This window comes from Oncorhynchus clarkii, chromosome 8 (assembly GCF_045791955.1).
Source record: "Oncorhynchus clarkii lewisi isolate Uvic-CL-2024 chromosome 8, UVic_Ocla_1.0, whole genome shotgun sequence".
Lineage (NCBI taxonomy): Eukaryota > Metazoa > Chordata > Actinopteri > Salmoniformes > Salmonidae > Oncorhynchus > Oncorhynchus clarkii.
The window spans coordinates 38,841,796-38,847,795 of record NC_092154.1 but is presented as its reverse complement, the minus strand read 5'-3'; positions in this window follow the sequence as shown (position 1 = coordinate 38,847,795).

The window sequence follows — 6,000 nt, the reverse complement described above, 5'->3', positions numbered from 1 at the left end:
CTGATTACATGCATTTGTACACAGTGCTGGTACATTAAATGTCGTATATATATTATTTTGCATGTTTGCAAACGAAGATAATTAAAATATTTATTTAAATATACTAGTGTTTCTTTATAACAAACTGGCATCATTTCATTTTGAAGTTAAGAACCCACATCAGAATACTCTTGCTCCTCACTGGCACAAATAGGAAAGGAGTGGCCAAAGGTGTCTGGTCTTCACTTTAGGATGCTGGACTTAACATGCTTTGGAGAGGACCTGCCGAAGTTGTTCTGTGTTTGAATTGGAGGGATTACCACTCATCTCTGGACCAATGGTTTCATTTGAGGGAAAGTTGTCATATTCAACCAGGACATGTTTTGGCCCTGTGCTAACGCTTATGTTGTTTAAAGACTTGATGTAATGTCCATTTTCTTTGTGATACAGATGAGTGTTGTTGTACGGAACCGCAATGCTCAACTCGTCGAGTCTCATTTGCTCAATTTTGCTCCTATTCACCTCCCTGGCATCATAAACACAAATGATAGTCGAGTGTATGTGGTTGCCCGTTTTCCTGGGTAGTGTTGCCTTCACATGCGTTTCTTCCACCCGGGTGTGAAGTGGTGGTCTGAATTAGTTCCTGACTGAATCTCTTGGGGCATTAGGTTATAGGGTTGTGTGAACGGGGCCACGGGGGTGTTGGCAGCAACACCGTTGAGATTCATGGACAAAGGCAAACCTTCCTGGTGATGGGATTTGGCTCGTCGGTTCTGTAACCACAAATTATTGCATTTTAAAGTTGTGGTTTAGTGGCTAGTAGTCCAAGACCAATTTGTTGTCATGGAAACTGTTTTGTGTCTTAACCGACTTGAAATGTGGTGCCTTACCTGAATTCTGGGTTCTGGTAGGCCAGTGAGAGCCTCAAGTCTCTCGCGGAGGTAGATGTTGGGGTATTTGGTGTCAGAGTACACTTTCTCCGGCACCCCTATTTACTGCTGGTTGATGGGTCAGCAAAGCCATGCTATCCGCTCTTGGCCCCGTGGGGTTTGTAGAGTTGAAATTGCTTATCCTATCGGCAGAACCATAAATGGTTCAAACCAAGAATGATGGCATGAGTATAACAACGTAACCAATGTAGACCGTGTTAAAACTTACACAGTAACCAACCTGAATGCAGCATGCTATTCCCCTCCATGTGTCCTCGGTACATCTGGAATTGATTTAGGTAACAGCAGTGAGCTGCTGGCTGGTCAGGGCATCATGCACACGCCAGTGATCAGCTGAGCTGTTTTATAGCAGGCACTGGCAGCTATTGGAGAGACAAATCATGTCAACCATCATATGATGTTCTGTTGTCTATTCTATTTAGGCCTGTAACCTGTGGGTGATGATACAAAGGATCACAATACAATTGTATTTGTCACATGCGCAGGGGTAGCATGTAATTGAGGTAGCAATGTACATATACAGTGCCTTGCGAAAGTATTCGGCCCCCTTGAACTTTGCGACCTTTTGCCACATTTCAGGCTTCAAACATAAAGATATAAAACTGTATTTTTTTGTGAAGAATCAACAACAAGTGGGACACAATCATGAAGTGGAACGACATTTATTGGATATTTCAAACTTTTTTAACAAATCAAAAACTGAAAAATTGGGCGTGCAAAATTATTCAGCCCACTTAAGTTAATACTTTGTAGCGCCATCTTTGCTGCGATTACAGCTGTAAGTCGCTTGGGGTATGTCTCTATCAGTTTTGCACATCGAGAGACTGACATTTTTTCCCATTCCTCCTTGCAAAACAGCTTGAGCTCAGTGAGGTTGGATGGAGAGCATTTGTGAACAGCAGTTTTCAGTTCTTTCCACAGATTCTCGATTGGATTCAGGTCTGGACTTTGACTTGGCCATTCTAACACCTGGATATGTTTATTTTTGAACCATTCCATTGTAGATTTTGCTTTATGTTTTGGATCATTGTCTTGTTGGAAGACAAATCTCCGTCCCAGTATCAGGTATTTTGCACACTCCATCAGGTTTTCTTCCAGAATGGTCCTGTATTTGGCTCCATCCATCTTCCCATCAATTTTAACCATCTTCCCTGTCCCTGCTGAAGAAAAGCAGGCCCAAACTATGATGCTGCCACCACCATGTTTGACAGTGGGGATGGTGTGTTCAGGGTGTTGCTTTTACGCCAAACATAACGTTTTGCATTGTTGCCAAAAAGTTCAATTTTGGTTTCATCTGACCAGAGCACCTTCTTCCACATGTTTGGTGTGTCTCCCAGGTGGCTTGTGGCAAACTTTAACCGACACTTTTTATGGATATCTTTAAGAAATGGCTTTCTTGCCACTCTTCCATAAAGGCCAGATTTGTGCAATATACGACTGATTGTTGTCCTATGGACAGAGTCTCCCACCTCAGCTGTAGATCTCTGCAGTTCATCCAGAGTGATCATGGGCCTCTTGGCTGCATCTCTGATCAGTCTTCTCCTTGTATAGGCTGAAAGTTTAGAGGGACGGCCAGGTCTTGGTAGATTTGCAGTGGTCTGATACTCCTTCCATTTAAATATTATCGCTTGCACAGTGCTCCTTGGGATGTTTAAAGCTTGGGAAATATTTTTGTATCCAAATCCGGCTTTAAACTTCTTCACAACAGTATCTCGGACCTGCCTGGTGTGTTCCTTGTTCTTCATGATGCTCTCTGCGCTTTTAACGGACCTCTGAGACTATCACAGTGCAGGTGCATTTATACGGAGACTTGATTACACACAGGGGGATTGTATTTATCATCATTAGTCATTTAGGTCAACATTGGATCATTCAGGGATCCTCACTGAACTTCTGGAGAGAGTTTGCTGCACTGAAAGTAAAGGGGCTGAATAATTTTGCACGGCCAATTTTTCAGTTTTTGATTTGTTAAAAAAGTTTGAAATATCCAATAAATGTCGTTCCACTTCATGATTGTGTCCCACTTGTTGTTGATTCCTCACAAAAAAATACAGTTTTATATCTTTATGTTTGAAGCCTGAAATGTGGCAAAAGGTCGCAAAGTTCAAGGGGGCCGAATACTTTCGCAAGGCACTGTACATAGGGGTAAAGTGACTAGGCAACAGGATAGATAATAGATTGAGCTGTAGCAGCAGCGTATGTGGTGAGTGTGAAAGTATGTGTGCACATGTTGTGTGTGTGTGTGGGTGTATGCAGTTTGGGTTTAGGGGTGTGAGCGTGCGATTAGAGTCCAGTGTGTGTGTGTGCATGGTCAGTGCAAGAAATGTAGTAAAAAAAGGTCAATGCAGGAAGTCCGGGGTGCCATTTTATTAGCTATTTAGCAGCATTGTTTAGCAGTCTTATTGTTTGGGGGTAGAAGCTGTTCAGGGTCCTGCTGGTTACAAACTTGGTGCACTGGTACTGCTTGCCATACATTAGCAGAGAGAACAGTTATTTTTTCAGCCTCCCTGAGGGGGAAGAGACAACGTCGTGCCCTCTTCAAAACTGTGTGGACCGTGTTAATTCCTTAGTGATGTGGACACCGAGATATATATATATATATATATATATATATCCACTGCAGCACCATCTTTTCTTTTTGTTATTAATCTAAAACTGTAAAACCCTATTAGCCAAGTAATTGAATTTTTTAAAAATTGAACGAGTTTCGTATTTGATGCATATTGCATTGGAGGGTCTGGTTCATTGGTATGGTTGAGGGAAAATAGAACTCATAGCCCCATAAAAATTATGCATGAAGATCTTTCTATAAACTAGGCTACCAGTGAGGATTTCCTACGCTGGACAACTTCTTACTTGACAATAATCTACCAATTTCTTTAATGTCATTACATTAAGCTATAAGGGGGAAAATAGCTATATTCAATCAAATTCACAAGTCCTTTTCTGTCCTTGCATTTATGACAGTGTAAGTTGTTATCATATAGGCCTATTAAATTATAGGCCTCAGTTAAATGAGACACTGAACTTGAACCCTTTAAGAATCCTGGATCTAACTGTCAGACAGTTCTTTGTATAGAAATCTCAGACATGCAGTGTATCTAGGTAACATTTTGTGTCTCCTTATGTTACGGGTGAAAGCTGTTTTCATGGGCACACCAAGACGCAGTCGGTGGAGAAGAGGTATTTGGAGTGGACTTCTGGTCCGACTCAGGAGGCGTGCACACCATCCACCACTTCTAAGTATTTTACTCACAAATGTTCAGTCCTTGGACAAAAAAGTAGACGAGCTCAGGGCGAGGATCTCCTTCCAGAGAGACATTTGGGACTGTAACATACTCTGTTTCACGGAACCATGGCTCTCCCCGGATACACTGTCCTTCTCCATACAGCCAGCTGGGTTCTCAGTACATTGCACAGACAGCAATAAAGAACTCTCCTGGCAGAAGAAAGGCTGTGGTGTATATTTCATAATTAACTACTCATGTTTCTTGGTAATTTCTCTGCCTAGAAGGCCAGCATCCCGGAGTCGCCTCTTCACTGTTGATGTTGAGACTGGTGTTTTGCGGGTGCTATTTAATGAAGCTACCAGTTGAGGACTTGTGAGGCGTCTGTTTCTCAAACTAGACATGTACTTGTCCTCTTGCTCAGTTGTGCACTGGGGCCTCCCACTCCTCTTTCTATTCTGGTTAGGGCCAGTTTGCGCTGTTCTTTGAAGGGAGATGTACACCACGTTGTACCAGATCTTCAGTTTCTTGGCAATTTCTCTCATGGAATAGCCTTCATTTCTCAGAACAAGAATAGACTGATGAGTTTTAGAAGAAAGGTATTCCTTTCTGGACATTTTTAGCCTGTAATCGAACCCACAAATGCTGATGCTCCAAATAGTCTAAAGAAGGCCAGTCTTATTGCTTCATTAATCAGGACATCAGTTTTCAGCTGTGCTAACATAACTGCAGAAGTGTTTTCTAATGATCAATTAGCCTTTTCAAATTATTAACTTGGATTAGCTAAAACAACGTGCCATTGGAACACAGGAGTAATGGCTGCTGATATTGGGCCTCTGTACGCCTATGTAGATATTCCATAAAAATCTGCCGTTTCCAGCTACAATAGACATTTACAACATTAACAATGTCTACACCGCATTTCTTATCACTGATGGTATTTTAATGGACAAAAAATGTGATTTTCTTTAAAAAACAAGGGGGCGGCATTTTTGTAGCATGAGTACTACAGGCAATGTTTTGATAGAACCTCAGTAGCATTTTCCTCAAATTTGATTTTCCCTGGCACCACTCCACCAGGGCCCTCAGTCAAAAGTTTAGACACACCTACTCATTCAAGGATTCTTCTTTATTTTTACTATTTTCTACATTGTATAATAATAGTGAAGACATCACAAGTATGAAATAACACATATGGAATAATGTAGTAAGCAAAAAAGTGTTAAACAAATCAAATATATAAGTAGCCACCCTTTGTCTTGATGACAGCTTTGCATTCTCTCAACCAGCTTCATGAGTCACCTGGAATGCTTTTCCAACAGTCTTGAAGGAGTTCCCACATATGCTGAGCACTTGTTGGCTGCTTTTCCTTCACTCTGCGATCCAACTCATCCCAAACCATCTCAATTGGGTTGAGGTCGGGTGATTGTGGAGGCCAGGTCATCTGATGCAGCAGTCCACCACTCTCCTTCTTGATCAAATAACCCTTACACAGCCTGGATGTATGTTTTGGGTCATTGTCCTGTTGAAAAACAAATGATAGTCCCACTAAGTGCAAACCAGATGGGATGGTGTATCGCTGCAGAATGCTGTGGTAGCCATGCTGGTTAAGTGTGCCTTGAATTCTAAATAAATCACAGAATTATCACCAGCAAAGTACCCCCACACCATCACACCTCCTCCATGCTTCACAGTGGGAACTATACATGCAGAGATAATTTGCTCACCTACTCTGAGTCTCACAAAAACACGGTGGTTGGACTCATAAGACCAAAGGACAAATTTCCACTGGTCTAATGTTCATTGCTCGTGTTTCTTGGCCAAAGCAAGTCTCTTATTATTGG